General features: G+C 40.3%; 1 pseudogene; it reads right to left on the bottom strand.

Annotated features, from left to right (window-relative positions):
- LOC139899991 (uncharacterized) overlaps nucleotides 1–18356 on the bottom strand; it is a 27979-nt pseudogene extending 9623 nt beyond the window's left edge.

Raw genomic sequence — 18356 nt, 5'->3', positions numbered from 1 at the left:
AAATGCCCATAACGCGTTCAAAAAACCGTTTTCTCGATGTCTTCCTCACGGACCCGCATTTGGTGATAGGCGGACCGTAGGTTGATTTTAGAGAAATACGTTGTACCTTGGAGTTGGTCGAACAAATCATCAATCCTAGGCAATGGATAACGATTCTTGATCGTCACTTTGTTCAACTCCCGATAATCGATGCACATCCGCATACTACCATCTTTCTTCTTCACGAATAAAACCGGAGCGCCCCATGGCGAAGCACTCGGTCGGATAAAACCCTTTTCAAGTAGCTCTTGGGTTTGATTTAACAACTCTTGCATTTCCGTCGGCGCTAAACGATAAGGAGTTTTAGAAATGGGGGTAGCCCCCGGAACCAACTCAATGCGAAATTCAACTTGTCTTTCCGCCGGAACACCCGGTAACTCATCCGGAAAAACGTCTTCAAATTCACTCACCACCGGAATTTCACGAATGGGTGGTGGCTCATTACGAGTATCAACAACATGGGCAAGAAAAGCCATGCCACCACCAACCAGAAAACGACGTGCCCGTGCAAAAGTGCATATCGGCACAAGTCTTCTTCGTTTATCGCCATGAATAATTAACTCTCCCCTACTTGGGGTCTTCACTCGAATAGATTTTTCATGGCATGCAATATCGGCTCTATTATGATCGAGCCAATCCATACCAACAACGATATCAAAATGACCCAAAGTCATCGGGATGAGATCGATTTTAAAGTTTTTGACACCAAACACAACATTACAATTTTTACACACATCAACCACTAGCACCGTCTTGCCATCATCTATTTCAACTTCTACCGGACGACTTAACTTAGCTAACGGTTTATTAAGTTTGGGCACAAATTTTGGTGACACAAACGACAAGTTTGCACCACTATCAAAGAGTATCCTTGCCGGATTGGAATTAACCATGAAAGTACCTGAGACAACTTCGCTAGATTGCTTGGCCTCCTCATTGGTCATCAAATAATTTCGACCCCTAGCCGTACCCGCCGCCTTCTCTAGTCGCTTAACATTATCGTTGCGCAATTCGGGACACTCCGGCCTCTTGTGCCCCTCTTTGTTACAATTAAAACAAACGATTTTGTTGGAAGATGAGTTCGTACAATCACGGGCCAAATGCCCATGTCGACCACAATTGTAGCACGTGGGCCCAAAACTCTTAGAAGCCCCCTTTTTCGCACTACCGACGCTCTCAGCCACACTCTTGTTCTTCTTGTTCGAGTGGCTAGTAGCTTCAAATTTTCGTTTGCCAAAGGTGAAGTCACTCTTTCTTGGAACAAGCGACTCAAAAGTCTTCGCCGAATTCCTACTAATCCTTTCTTGATAGTTATCATTCAAGATTCGGTAGAAATCTTCTTTCAACATGTGATCGTTCCCGTCATACTCCGGGCAAAATTGGGTCTTTGATAAGAAAGTGGACTTGAGAGTGTTCAAATCCATTGACCCTTGCCTTAAAGTACGTAACTTGTCCTTAAGCTTTGTAATATTGGCCGAAGTTGAGTACTCCTTGAAAAATTCTTCTTTAAACTCGTCCCACGTCAAACTCATACTTTGTTCTTCGCCATAAAGTCGGATTTTTGCATCCCACCACAACTTGGCATCACCCCTCATCATGCTACTACCAAACCTCGTCTTTTTATCGAGAGGGCACTCACTAGTACGGAAATCCCCCTCCATATCGGAGATCCATCGAGCACTCTTGAGTGGGTCTCATTCACCTTCAAAGGTGGGAGGTTGAGCATCTTTGAAGTTTTTATAGTGGAAGTCTCGTCTTCCCTCGTTATCCTCTTTAAGAACAATCTTAACTTGTTCCTTGACTAGATTGACTACTTGTTCGTCAATCGAATCCAAGAACATCTTCTTAACATCCTCTAAGAAGGCCTCATGACGCCTTTGCATAATGGCCTCAACCTTGGCCGTAAACTCAACATCCTTGCTCGAACCCCCTTCATTGGTCTCAGGTCCGTTTCTCGTCTTCATACTATAAAACGGAAAAGGTTAAGCAACGAACGAGAAAACTTAACACATATGTATATACATATACACCACACTACCCCATCTTGCTCAACAATCGTCGTACATCGCTTGTTTGACACGATTTAAACCCGTAACAATGGTAGCTAATCATTGTTACGCGAGCACGTCGCATTAACTTGCTAGTACAACGTCTATCTTGCTTGATGATTGCTAACACAACACAAAATAATTAGCGCAAGGTTAGTTCACATAAACCTAAGCACTAATCAACTCCCGGTCCGACCCGTCTCCTACAAGTCCCGCTTAAAGTGCATACACAAATAAATCTAAGTCTAGACACCTATCTCAAGTCGCCTAAATCCCTTAGACCATGCTCTGATACCACTTGTAACAACCCAACCCAATATACAATCGAACACACATAATAATTTTTTTTTATTACAGGGGAGTGCGCCACGCGCACCACCTCAGGGTGCGCGGCGCGCACATGTCTATTTTCAGTTCTGTCCGATTTTTAAATTTTTCAAATAAAGATCTCCCACTTCCCGACATATTTAGACGAAACGCTTTTCACAACATGTTCTAATATGAAAAACTCATACGATTCAAACATAAAATGAGTCTTACAAAACGGGGCCCACATCGGCCGTTTTACGAGTTTCATACAAAAGTTCGAGTTTCGACCACACTAGTTTAAATTCCAAATGACACTATGAGCATGGTGTTTGGGGTTAAACTACCCATATCTTGGTCAAACTCCAAAAGCTATCACATCCCAAAAGCGTCCCCTATACAACAAGCGGGATCTCTAATCCAATCGAAGGCCCTTACCCTTGTCAACGCCGGAGCCTATAAAAAGATAAACAACGAGAGGGTAAGCAAAGCTTAGTGAATGCAATAATTATACCCATATATATATATATATATATATATATACATATATACATATATATAACATACCTACTTGCAATCACTTACACATATACCGCATACACGCTAGCAATACAATTAGCATACCATCTCAAGTACAAAGCTAATAATCTCCAACAAACCGCTACTAGCATAATAAATAACATATAATCGGCATAATATAATATGCTACAAAACAATACACAACCATGGTTAACCATTCTCGCATCATGGTGCTACCGGCTCTTTGGTTCACACCATACGCATTTGTCATGATGCTACCGGCTCTTTGGTTCACATCACAACTCGAGTCATACTCACGCTAGAGTGCTACCGGCTCTTTGGTTCACACTCTAACAACGCTAAGGTGCTACCGGCTCTTTGGTTCACACCCTAACAAATCGTTCTATAGCGCTACCGGCTCTTTGGTTCACACTATAACACACGTACTATGACGCTACTGGCTCTTTGGTTCACATCATAGCACGCTCGCACATACTATGGCACTACCGGCTCTTTGGTTCATACCATAGCATACAAATAAATACATTACATACATATGCATATAATCATTCCACTCACCTTTAACGATTTGGTGACAGTTTTATATTTCCGCAAGCTTCAAAGCAAAGTACCTAATATAATAAGTACTTCAATCAACCCACATAACTAGTTGGACTAAATACCAACAATTTCACTTATGTGCATTTAATGACTTAAATGCATTAAATGCCCCATTTTCACCAAAAACGCCCTTTAAGGGTCAAGACCATCATTAATCACTTAAAAGCTAGTGATTAAGGTCCAACAACATTAATCATTACACAATTAGGGTATTTCATACCCATATTTCCCAATTAGGTCAATCATTAGCCCTTTGACTAATTTAAAGTCAACACACCCATTTCGGGTTATCTACTAACCCATCTGACACCCATTTACTAATTAACTAGGTGTACTAGTGATTAACTAACCAATTAGAACTCATAAACATCAATTAACCTTTTGAAACCCCAGGTTAGTTACCATTGAGTCTTTATGACTCCATTTTACCCAAGAACACCCAACCCTAACCCTTACACAAAATTAAGGTAAGGAAATTAAAGTTAGAACGTACCACTACAACCAAAATGAAGCTAGAGATGAGATGAACAACTTTAATGCACACGATTTGACCCGAAAGCAACTTCTTCCTCTTGGATTTAAGCTTTCTCACTCAAGAATCGAAGTCTCTCTCTAGATTTAAGGTGATAAGGATAAAGTAGTTGAAGATGGAGTTATGACTCCACCCAAATAGATCTGGTAGCCTTTATCCCTTCCACAAATGAAATTACCAAAATACCCATCAAAATATCTCATTAAAACAGCAAAAAAAACCCGGCTATAGTAGGGAGTGCGCGGCGCGCTCCCTTTGGTGTGCGCGGCATGCACTAAGCTCAGATCGCTCTCTGACTTCTGTTTAACTGCACAATCATTCCCACACTTTATGTACTCTATATACTCTGCTGTACAATGAAGATTAGGGTCTTACATGTTATGATGGTCAAACCTTGGTTTAGATAATGCAAACACATCAACGAGTTGTACACTTGAAGTTATATGCATCAAGGATGAGAACCGTGATGAGCATCAAGCACCAAGAACCCACCGGAACACTTAACCTACTATTTTTCGGGTCTGATCAGAATACCTAGTGTGATGACCCAGAAATTTCGACTAAATTTAAACTTAATCTTTGTATGATTAACATTTCCGACACGATAAGCAAAGTCTGTAAAACTGAATCTCAAAATTTTTGAATTACTTTTATATATTTAAATACCCTTCGGTTGTTTTCGACGATTCGCGAACAATTATATGTAAATAGATACATATATACTATAACATGAAAAGGTAACAATGTATTAATTGTTTGATACCGTACATTAAACTTATTGGTTTAAATATCTATTTGAATGTATATGATAAGTTGAAATATTTATTATTAAAATTTATTTATAAATAACTTCCAATGTGTATTTAAAAACTGATTTATGTATATTAAAAAGATATATACATATATATAATAAACGATAGTAACATTCGTTTATTGATTCAATTGATATTTAGATAAGTTAACTAAAGCGTTTAAGATGAACCAGTTAAACACTAATTTGTTACAGTGTTTTCAAATTGCCACATTACTCAAAATGCTACAGTGTTTTCGAAAATCACTATTTACTACAGTGAAATTGACTTTGCTACAGTGAATTGCTACAGTAAAACGCTATTATAAAAATGTATTTTAACAAATAGCGAGACGATGATTTATAGAAGTAAATGACCAAAACACTCGAAAGTTTAAGATACACTTTGAGTGATATAATTAAGGGATAATTTAAGGCTATTGATAAGGCTAAAAAGGAACATATATTTCATAGCATTATCCCCCAAGAAAGACAGGATTTTAGTTGTAATTGTTCCATATTCAAGTAATATTCGTTTATATTTAATAAGTGCGAAGACAAAAGGCGAAAACGAAGAATTGAAGACGGAAAGGTCCAAAATGCTCAAATGTACAAGATACAATTAAAAAGGTTCAAATTATTGATGAAGAACGTCTAAAAATGACAAGAGTACAAGTTGCGGAACGCAAAGTACACGATATAAAATAGTACGCAAGGACGTCTGAAAATCCGGAACCGGGACCCGAGTCAAGAAGAAACGCCCGACGCAACGGACCAAAAATATCTAGTCTACTATGCACAAGAATAAAATATAATATATAAATAATTATATTAATTATTTATATATTTATATTTATTTTATATTATGTCGACAAGCTAGGAGCCAAAACAATGTGAGCTGTCCCTGGTCCTCATGCGAGTCGCATGGCTAGAAGGCCATTTCCATGCGAGTCGCATGACTCCAGATTCCAGGCCAGGTTCTATAAATTGCAACATTTTCTGCCGAGTAAAAAAAGAAAAAAAAAACACACACATACATATTACTCCGTATTTATTTTATTTATTTTTTTATATTATTATTATTATTATTATTATTATTATTATTATTATTAATAAGATTATTATTAATCTTATTATTTTTTTTATTATTAGTGTTATTATTTTTGCGATACAAAAATAATAATGTACATCAAATATTACGACGGAGTGCTGTCCAAGTAATTTTCAAAATGAGTTTTCGAGCAAGCTAGAGCTAAGGAAATTATGGGTTATTGCCAAGGAGGTTATGGGTAATGTTCGGGGGTATTTTTTGTGAATCAAACCTCGTGTTTATCATCTCCGATGCGTCTACGTGCTTTCCTGCAATATTGTATATCAATATTAAACAGTGAGTTTCATATGATCCCTTTTACTCAATATATTTTTGGGCTGAGAATACATGCGACTGTTTATAAATACTGAAAATACTAGATTTATATGCGTGAGTTTCATATGATCCCTTTTACCCTTTACATTTTTGGGCTGAGAATACATGCAAATGCTTTATTAACCGATATACAATATTTATATGCGTGAGTTTCATTGCTCCCTTTTTAATTGCTTTTGCAATCTATATTTTTGGGCTGAGAATACATGCACTTTATTTTAAACGCAATGGATACAAGTACATACTAAATTCTACACCGAGTTTGAACCGAAAATCCCTTAGCTTTGGTAACTAGTAACTGCCAGTTATAAGAACTGGTGGGCGCGAGTAGTAGTATATGGATCCATAGGGCTTGACATCCCCGTCTGTTCCAGGTATAGAAAGAAACTCTAGCCTGAACTATAAAACAGACGTATGCTATTTGAAGTTAGTACACGTTGGATTGCGTGTATTGTACATGTTGGTTGCATGTTAAACGAGGGGTACTTATTATAAACGTTAAAGTTTAGTTACCAGGGTTCTCAACTTTGTAGAACCGATTGATAAACGTTTCGGATGAAACAACTGAAATCTTGTGATCCACCTTTTATTTAAAACATAATGATAAACGTTTTGAGTAAAACAACTGAACTTTTGTAATCCACATTGATATACGGATTATGTGTAATATTAAAACTATGAACTCACCAACCTTTGTGTTGACACTTGAAGCATGTTTATTCTCAGGTTTCTAGAAGTCTTCCGCTGTTTGCTCATACGTGATACAAGTTATGTGCTTGGAGTCATACATGCTATATACAAGAAACTTGCATTCATCAAACCATTACCATGTATCTTATTTTGACTGTATTGTCAACAGATGTATTATTGTAAACCATTTAAATGGTGATTGTCTATACGTAGGAATCATCAGATGTAAAAAAACCTGGAATTTGTATATTCATTTATGAAATACCTTTTCAAACGAATGCAATGTTACAAAACGTATCACATAGAGGTCAAATACCTCGCAATGAAATCAATGAATGACGTGTTCGTCCATATGGATTTGGAGCGATCGTCACACCTAGGCTACTGTAAAGTTGATTTTCAGTTATCTCTGTTCGAGTAGATAATTTTTCGTTTAAGATTCATCTTAATCCGAGTTACGGTTTAGGATCTACGGCCCTCCGAGTGTCACTATGTCCTTTTAACGTTGTGCTAAAAATTCTGACCTACTCGCACTTAAACCGTCACCACGGTCAAACGAAGATGAGTTTGGTTCTGGAAATTGGTCAGTACCTAGGGGACTCATATACGGAGCCATGGCCACTGGTCTCACCTCATTTCAATTTGTATAGAGGCTGTGGCGACTAAACGAAGTCAGCCTTTGTGTTAAACCCTAATCTTGACTTAAAACTTACTTTACCCTTTCGACTTAATAATGAATGATGATGATAATTAAGACCTAATTTGCATACATTTACACTTTTGGGAACAACCTACTGACTTAGTACCTTTTTACCTAGGTTGAGGACTTTCGGACCAACAACTTTGCTTACTATACCGCGTAACGACTTTTACTACTTTATCATTGTGAGTTATAGCATCCCTTTTTACTTTAACTATTTTGGGACTGAGAATGCATGCGTGTTTTACGTTTTACATATTAGGCATGAGTACTTAAACTTTATATATGTGTGGGTTATACAACGGCATAAACATTCCCTTTAGCTCGGTAACGTTTAGTCATTGGTTTTTGAACCGGTGAACGCGAATCTTAGATATGGATCCATAGGGTTTGACATCCCCACTCGGGCTAGTAGCGCTAGCATTTAACGGGTGTTTAATACTTCGTAAACATATGTAATCGCCAAGTGTACTTTCAGGGGGTTAATAACGTTAAGTTAGTTACCAAGTGCCCATGGTTAAACATATACTTTATCAAACTATTTTGAAACGTTTGTTGAAGCACTGAAATCTCGTGGCCTACATTACTTTACTATTATACTTAAACTATAGCCCACCAACCTTTGTGTTGACGTTTTTAAGCATGTTTTTCTCAGGTGCTTAAGGTTAGCCGCTTCCGCTGTTGTACTAGTCTTGCTGTAGACACCCGCTGCTTTAGAGATGTCACCGCATGAACATTTATCTTACATTCATAAACATCATTACTTTTGAAACTATGATTTGTAACGACCTATGGGTCACATACTTTTATCCTTGCTTCTATTCATTGAAGCATACTTTTGAAGTAAAACATTCGACGTTAGTTATGACATTACCTTTTATCATGAATGCAACTTGTTTTGAAATAGCATATGGTGTTTGACCTTGTAATGATCCTGTTGTTGATGGTCCGTACATGATGATTTAGTACGGGGCGTCACATTTGGTATTAGAGCATTGGTTGTAGGGAATTAGGTTGCATTAGTGAGTCTGGACCGACCCGAGTAGGATTCACTAATAGGACTAATCTACAACTTGCTAGTTTACTTGTTCCCACGAAACTTACTGCATACTGCTGCTTACTTTTACTGCTATATGCCGTATACTGCTACATGTTTACTCTACTGCGTGCTACTATATGCTTCGATTGCATGATACTTCTGTACGATTTGTTATTATTGCCATGCTACTTACTGCTATACATGATCTAGACTGTCGTAGTTACTTTGCCTAATACGTGCTTGCTTTATGACTTACTGACATGGAAAAAGTTATTTTTCCTTGTTCAGATGTCGGATATTCCACCTGTCATCATTTTAGACAGCGACACAGACTCATCATCCACCTTACCGACCATTGTTGCCGATTCTCGGATGCCGTCATCGACACCTTCCAGTGACTCAGGCGCTTCATCCTCTGGAGCCAGTAGCCATACGCCCGACCCAGTGGTTACCTCAGACGGACACATGGACCCACCGGAGATACCAGCTCCACTTTCCCCAGGACCTCCGGAGCCACAGCACCATCCCGGTGGTGCTGTGATTCCCGCGGAACTTGGGGAAGGTCCGGTCTGTAATGAGCATAACCATTGGTGCCGACGCCTTCCTAATGGACGTCTCGTGTCGATCGGACCCGGCAGATACCGACAGATGATGGCCGCCCAAGGAGAGCCACCCGTTCAGCCACCCCCAGCCGATTTAGACGAACCATCATCCGCCGATTCTTCATCCGACGACTCATCCTTTGACGACTCTAGTGACGAGGATTCAGATGAGGACCCTGATGATGCACCTGTACAGCCACCCTCCACCCTGCCGAAGAAGCGGTACCGTTTCAATGGCACCGTCATTCCAGGGATTAATGGAGGTCGACCATTCGTTGACGCTCATGGTCAGTGTCGTAGGGTTACCACCCGAAAGCGGCTTGTGTCGTATCCTGCTGATCCCTTCATCCGTAAGCCTTACCGCTTCGCAGCCTCTACTTCTGGAGCTGGACCGTCTGCACCACCAGCTCCACCAGCACCACCCGTACCGACTGCATCGCCTGCCCCACCATCTCCCTCTGTCGAGGAACTGATGAGGGAGGTGGAGATCCTGCATGCTCGGGTAACTGAGCTCGAGGACCAGATGTCCCACGTATTGGACATCCTACACCCACCATCACCGTAGGGCTTTTGTAGTAGATTTCATTATGTAATCTCATTTGTAGTTTTATGTTTCACTTATGTATTGTACGAACCTATGCGGATGTATCCAACTTATTATTAATGAATGGAACTTTATGTTATTTAATTCTTGCACAGTGTTCTATTTACGTTACTGTGTGATGACTTTGTGGTATCTGAATCTATTTGCGTTACTTAATAAACATGTGATGTGCTGATTCCATGTTGGTTACCATATACTGTATTATTATTTATTGAATACTGGATTTTGACTTGAGTCAAAATTTTTGTTTAGAACATCAATGGCCAACGGAAGATCAACACCCACCGCAGCCCAAATCGAGGAAATGATCAATGAACGAGTCGCCGCGGCTTTAGCGAAAATGAACCCCCAAGCTCCACCACCACCGGTTATCTAGCCCATTCGTAATGGGTGTAAATACAAAGAGTTTCAAAGCTGCAAGCCCCACAACTTTAGTGGAACTGAGGGGCCAGTTGGTCTCACTAGGTGGTTTGAGAAATTAGAATCTGTGTTTCGAGTTAGTAACTGCTCAGAGGCGAACAAAACCAAGTATGCTTCATGTACGCTGTCAGACGGCACACTAACTTGGTGGAACACATTGGCTCAAGCAAAGGGTATTGATGAGGCGTTTGCTACCCCATGGGAGGAATTCAAAGGGGCCCTGATTGAAGAATATTTCCCTAGGACAGAGATCCAGAAGATGGAGATTGAGTTTATGCAGTTGAAGGTTGTGGGAAACGACCTCAATGGTTACAACCGTAGGTATCTAGAATTAGACCTGATGTGTCCTACCATGGTTACCCCGGAGTTCAAGCGTATGGAAAGGTATTTGTGGGGACTTCCTAAGTCCATTAAGGGAAATGTCACCTCGTCTAAGCCACCCAATGTCCCGGAAGCAATGCGCATGGTGCATACCTTAATGAATCAAATCATCATCGATGAACCGGAAAAGGGAAAATCCGAAGCGGGTGGTAGTGATAAGCGTAAATGGGATAATAACAAGAGTAGAGCCTATGATCAAAACCTGGTGAAGAGACATGAGGGTTTCAAAGGAAACAACAATGGTGGGAATCCCAACCCAAACACAAGCTCAAACCCGAACTACAAAGGTACCCTACCATAGTACAAGAGGTGCCACAAGCACCATACCGGGTATTGTAATGTAGTTTGTGAAAAGTGACAACGGACTGGGCATATCGGTAAGGACTGTAAGGTCACCACCCTGAATGTGAAGGCAAACCTCAATGGGCCGAAAAAGTGCTACGAATGCGGACAGATGGGCCACTTCAGAAATGCGTGTCCCAACAAAAGAAAGGACGACGGACCACCGCGTGGCAGAGCTTTCAATGTTAATGCAAGGCATGCACGTGAGAACCCCGACTTGGTGACAGGTATATTCACTATCAACAATTTATTAGCTTCTGTCCTATTTGATACTGGTATCGATAGAAGTTATGTATGTAGACACTTTTGCAATAAGATTAATTGGTCGTTAGTCCCTTTAAAAGAGAGTATGCTTGTCGAGGTCGCCAATGGAAAACTTGAGAAAGTTGACCATATTAGTCGAGGAGCTATTATCAACATAGCTGGTGTAGATTTCGAGATTGACTTGATACCCATTAAGTTGGGAAGCTTTGATGTTATTGTCAGTATGGACTGGTTGACCAAGATAAAGGCTGACATTATCTGTGGAGATAAAGCTCTTCGTATACCACACGGAGAGGGCGAGCCACTGGTTATTTACGGGGATAGATGTACCTCGAAGCTGAATCTCATTAGTTGCTTGAAAGCGCAAAAGATCATGAAGAAGGTACGTCTTGCTATCCTAGCATATGTGAAAACATTAGAAACCGAGGTGAAGGGTGTGAATGATGTTCGAATTGTGAACGAATTTTCCGATGTCTTCCCTGAAGAATTGCCTGGATTACCGCCGCCGAGAGCAGTAGAGTTTCAGATCGATTTAGCACCAGTAGCTGCACCTGTAGCTCGCGCACCTTATCGACTCGCACCTTCCGAAATGCAAGAGTTGCAGAGCCAATTACAAGAACTGCTAGACCGTGGATTCATCCAACCAAGTTCCTTGCCTTGGGGCGCACCTGTTTTATTTGTGAAGAAGGAGGATGGATCCTTCCGTATGTGTATCGACTACCGTGAACTCAACAAATTGACAATCAAGAATCGGTATCCACTTTCCCGAATTGACGATCTTTTTGATCAACTACAAGGATCAAGCGTTTATTCTAAGATCGATTTGTGATCTTGTTATCACCAGTTGAGGGTAAAAGAAAGCGATGTGATGAAGACTGCATTCAGAACTTGTTATAGTCATTATGAGTTCCTCGTGATGCCATTCGGATTAACCAACGCACCTGCCGTGTTCATGGACCTCATGAATCATCTCTGCAAGCCGTACCTGGATAAGTTCGTTATCGTCTTCATAGATGATATCCTCATCTACTCCAAGAGCGAAGAAGAGCATGAGCAACATCTTCGATTAGTGCTTGAACTCTTGAGACAAGAGCAACTTTATGCGAAATTCTCCAAGTGTGAATTTTGGTTGAAGGAAGTCCAATTTCTGGGTCATGTGGTGAGTGACCAGGGTATCAAAGTTGATCCCACCAAGATTGAAGCTATCAGCAAGTGGGAGACCCCCACTACTCCGACTCATATCCGCCAATTTCTAGGTCTCGCCGGTCACTACCGAAGATTTATTGAATGTTTCTCTTTGATTGCGCGTCCTTTGACCGCGCTGACTCACAAAGGGAAGAAGTTCATCTAGGAACCCGCACACGAATCAGCATTTCAAACCTTGAAGAAGAAGTTAACCACCGCACCTATCTTATCACTTCCTGAAGGCAGTGACGATTTCGTCGTTTATTGCGATGCTTCGAAAAGTGGTTTTGGTTGCGTATTGATGCAAAGATCGAAGGTTATTGCCTATGCTTCTCGTCAACTGAAGATTCACGAACGGAACTACACTACTCACGATCTCGAACTTGGAGTCGTTGTCTTTGTGCTCAATTTATGGAGACACTATTTGTATGGGACTAAGAGCACTATCTTCACTGACCACAAGAGTCTCCAACACATATTCGATCAGAAACAACTGAACATGCGACAGCGACGATGGATCGAGACATTGAATGACTATGATTGTGAACTTCGTTATCATCCAGGCAAGGCCAATGTTGTAGCTGACGCTTTAAGCCGAAAGGAGAGGACGACACCTCTTTGTGTTAGGGCTCTGAACATCACCATCCATTCAAATCTCAACAGCCAGATCCGAGCAGCCCAAAATGAGGCTCTCAAAGAGGAGAATATATCTCATGAACACTTGAACATACTTGTCTCTCGATTTGAGGTTAGGGAGGCTGGACTCCGATGTTATGCCGGAAGAATTTGGGTACCTTGTTATGGAGATCTACGGAACCTTATACTAGATGAAGCCCATAAATCAAGATATTCGATTCATCCCGGAGCGGGCAAAATGTACCACGATCTTAAGGAATAGTATTGGTGGCCTAATCTTAAGAAGGACGTTGCAACTTATGTTGGTAAGTGTTTGACTTGCTCGAAGGTTAAAGCCGAGCATCAGAGGCCCTCTGGATTACTTCAACAACCGGAAATCCAGCAATGGAAGTGGGAAAGAATAACAATGGATTTCATTACCAAGCTACCAAAGACGGTGGGTAGACACGATACCATCTGGGTTATTGTTGACCGTATTACCAACTCTGCACACTTCTTAGCGATGAAAGAAATGGATATGATGGAGAGACTCGCCCAACTATACATCAAAGAGGTTGTATCTCGTCATGGTGTACCTTTATCGATCATCTCAGATCGCGATCCCCGTTTTGCTTCTAGATTTTGGCGTTCTTTGCAAGAAGCCATGGGAACCCGTCTCGACATGAGCACTGCCTATCACCCACAGACCGACGGTCAGAGCGAACGAACAATCCAGACTTTGGAGGACATGTTGCGGGCATGTGTCATTGATTTCGGAAAGGCCTGGGAAAGGCATTTGCCACTAGCCGAATTCTCATACAACAACAATTATCATTCGAGTATTAACGCCTCACCTTTTGAAGCACTGTATGGCCGCAAGTGCTGATCTCCTATTTGTTGGGCCGAAGTAGGCGAAAAATAAATCACCAGACCCGAGGTAGTCCACGAAACAACGGAGAAGATTGCTCAAATTCAAGCAAGACTTAAGAAGGCCTGTGATCGCCAAAAGAGTTATGCCGACCTAAAACGTAAAGACATTGAATTCAACGTGGGTGACCGTGTAATGTTGAAGGTTGCACCTTGGAAAGGTGTGATCCGTTTTGGAAAACGTGGAAAGTTAAACCCACGATACATTAGTCCTTTTGAAATCTTAGAACGTGTTGGACCCGTTGCTTACCGTTTGGATCTTCCGACTCAATTGAGTTCCGTTCATCCTACTTTTCACGTATCGAATTTGAAGAAGTGTCTTGCTGAACCGGAACTTGTCATACCACTGGAAGAACTTACGATTGATGACAAGCTCCACTTCGTGGAGGAACCTGTTGAAATTATGGACCGCGAGGTTAAAACTTTGAAACGCAACAAGATTCCAATCGTCCAAGTTCGATGGAATGCCAAGCGAGGGCCCGAGTATACCTGGGAACGAGAGGATCAAATGATGCAGAAGTATCCTCACCTTTTCCCAACTCCTTCATCTCCCTCAGCTTAAAATTTCGGGATGAAATTTTCTTTAACAGGTGGGTAATGTAACGACCCGAAATTTTCCAACGTTTATTTATTAATATTTATTATTAATGCTTGCGTTTTAATAAATGTATTTATGTACATTTACTTGTTACCATACTTGACTATACATGGCCCGACTCGTTTTTGCGACACACGTACTTTTCACGAATAATATTTTAAATATTATTTACATTCATGATTAATTATTATTAATTATTTTAATTAACCAAGGTTTGTAGTTAATTACTTGGGCTTTATTTGATTAATTGTTACTTACTTGCTTAAGACTTGGGCTTTTGTAATTGGATACATGTTAATGGACTTGGAAGCCCGCCCTACTTCTCTTGATGGACTACTAGGAGCCCATATTATGCTAATTACTAGTTAATAATAAACTTGGAATAATTAACTTAGGTGGAAGACAAATTACTTACAAGCATGCTAGTAATCTTTCCCACATATATTTAACTTTTACCATTCAACACTAACACCACACCCCAATACAAGAATATAGCATGTTGACCACCCCACTGGGTGGCCAAAACCGTCGGCCAAGGGGAGCCTTGGGAGGGGGTTTTGTTTTAAATTTTGACTACATATTCTCTAGTATTATCTCACTTTTACTTACACATACTTGCACACTTTCATTTGCTCTCATTTTTCTCTCTACTTGGTAAGTAACAAGGCTTATTTCCTCTTCTTTTTCTCTCTTAAAAACCGCCACCATCATCATTCTTTTACTTGTTCTTGTTGTTGTTTAATTACTTGTTCTTGTTGTTGATTACTTTCTTGTAGTTATTTGTTGTTTTTAAGAATCAAACTTCCTAGTTTGTTCTTCATATTATCTTGTTATTTCAAGAACAAGCAAGAATCTAAACTTTCTAGTTTATGGTTCTACAATTAATGTTTTAAAGATTTAAAGCTCATGAGTTCTAAAAATCATACATGCATTCATGTTGGTGAACTTAAGGTTTACTTTCTTAAGGATCAAAGCCTTGGCTTGAATCTTTAAAGTATGAATAACCATGAACTTATTACTTGTAAATTTAGTTTATTTCTTCATTTCATACACTTTTAATTTCGTGATTCTTGTTATAATGGTCAAAGTGTTACTAGTTAACCTTGATCTCATTTATCTTGAACTAAAGTTAACTTTATAAGTTCAAGAACATGCAAATGAAACTTTTTAAATTATAACTTTGTACACTTATGTTTGATCTAGACTTTTGGGTCTAGGATCTTCAAGATCTAACTAAGAACTATGTTCTACAACTTAAGATCTTGATTTTCTAAGTTTACTCTCAAGTTTGTAGCTTAATATTACTTTTATAATTCATGCATGTGTTGAATCTATGATCTTGATGTAACTTTGGTTCATCAAACTTCATACAACTCTTAAGTGAGTTGTGCTTCATATCATAGACTTACACTAGTGTTATGATGGTCAAACCTTGGTTGAGATGATGCAAACACATCAACAAGTTGTACACTTGAAGTTATATGCATCAAGGATGAGAACCGTGATGAGCATCAAGCACCAAGAACCCACCGGAACACTTAACCTACTGCTTTTTGAGTCTGATCAGAACACCTGGGCTACCGTAAAGTTGATTTTCAGTTAGCTCTGTTCGAGTAGATAATTTTTCGTTTAAGACTCGTCTTAATCCGAGTTACGGTTTAGGATCTACGGCCCTCCGAGTGTCACTATGTCCTTTTAACGTTGTGCTAAAAATTCTGACCTACTCGCACTTAAACTGTCACCACGGTCAAACGAAGATGAGTTTGGTTCTAGAAATTGGTCAGTACCTAGGGGACTCATATACGGAGCCATGGCCACTGGTCTCACCTCATTTCAGTTTGTATAGAGGCTGTGGCGACTAAACGAATTCAGCCTTTGTTTTAAACCCTAATCTTGACTTAAAACTTACTTTACCCTTTCGACTTAATAATGAATGATGATGATACTTAAGACCTAATTTGCATACATTTACACTTTTGGGAGCAACCTACTGACTTAGTACCTTTTTACCCAGGTTGAGGACTTTCGGACCAACAACTTTGCTTACTATACCGCGTAACGACTTTTACTACTTTATCATTGTGAGTTATAGCATCCCTTTTTACTTTAACTATTTTAGGACTGAGAATGCATGCGTGTTTTACGTTTTACATACTAGGCACGAGTACTTAAACTTTATATATGTGTGGGTTATACAACGGCATAAACATTCCCTTTAGCTCGGTAACGTTTAGTCATTGGTTTTTGAACCGGTGAACACGAATCTTAGATATGGATCCATAGGGTTTGACATCCCCACTCGGGCTAGTAGCGCTAGCATTTAACGGGTGTTTAATACTTCGTAAACATACGCACTTGCCAAGTGTACTTCCAGGGGGTTATAAACGTTAAGTTAGTTACCAAGTGCCCACGGTTAAACATATACTTTATCATACTATTTTGAAACGCTTGTTGAAGCACTGAAATCTCGTGGCCTACATTACTTTACTGTTATACTTAAACTATAGCTCACCAAACTTTGTGTTGACGTTTTTAAGCATGTTTTTCTCAGGTGCTTAAGGTTAGCCGCTTCCGCTGTTGTACTAGTCTTGCTGTAGACACCCGCTGCTTTAGAGATGTCACCGCATGAACGTTTATCTTGCATTCATAAACATCATTACTTTTGAAACTATGATTTGTAACGACCTATGGGTCACATACTATTATCCTTGCTTCTATTCATTGAAGTATACTTTTGAAGTAAAACATTCGACGTTAGTTATGACGTCACCTTTTATCATGAATGCAACTTGTTTTGAAATAGCATATGGTGTTTGACCTTGTAATGATCCTGTTGTTGATGGTCCGTACATGATGATTTAGTACGGCGCGTCACATCCTCTCCGACCACTGGCATCTCGCCGGTGGTTCGGTATTTCTAAGCTTTTCGTTCTAAATAGGGGTCATTCGTCTCTCCTTCTCTGACAATTTTTACATCAAGTTGCTGCTCTGCTTCTTCTCTGGTTGTAATGCAACGAATCCGGGTCTTTCTTTCTCAGATTCTAAAAACATATTGGGTTTGGAGTGTTGTTTTGGTGGCGATTCCGGCGGAGGTAGGTTTTCCTTGCCGTTTCTTGTCTCTTTCTCCTTTGTTGATGCTCTTCTTTGTTTGGTTTGTAGGCGACGAGTTCCTGTCTATAACTCTACAACTCACTAGGTTGGGCTTCGTTTTTGGGTGAAGATGGGTTTGATTTGGTAGGGATAAGATGGATTGCATTTTATGTTAAAGGGATAAGATGGATTGCATTTTATGTTAAAATTCGACAGACCTCGGTGGTCCGACCGCCGCCGGAGATTCTTGAGGGGAGGTGGTGGCAGCTCACGACCATGAGTGGCTGCTAGCATCCGTTACCGGTTCTCGGCGGTTGAAGGAGATGGCGCAAGTGGTCGGCGACCACCGTTAGCTGCCATTGGTGGTTGTCTGGCGGCCGTTAGTGGCTGATGTCGACTGCTTTTGTTGATGATGGCCCTAGTGGTTGTTGGTAACTTAAAATGGTGTTGGTGGTGGTTGGTTGTCGCTGGCGGCTTCCAGTTGTTGATGGCGGCTGCTGTTGGACTACTTGAGTTTGGGGGTTTGTATATGTCCTTAGAAAATTGATGAAGATGACTAGTTCCTTTACGATTTGATTTTGCATTAGGATCTGTTCGGTTGCCGCGAGTTTGGTTCAT

Source organism: Rutidosis leptorrhynchoides, chromosome 3 (genome assembly GCF_046630445.1).
Source record: "Rutidosis leptorrhynchoides isolate AG116_Rl617_1_P2 chromosome 3, CSIRO_AGI_Rlap_v1, whole genome shotgun sequence".
Taxonomy (NCBI): Eukaryota; Viridiplantae; Streptophyta; class Magnoliopsida; order Asterales; family Asteraceae; genus Rutidosis; species Rutidosis leptorrhynchoides.
Note: the sequence above shows the minus strand (reverse complement) of the source record. Positions and strands in the feature narration are given on the sequence as shown.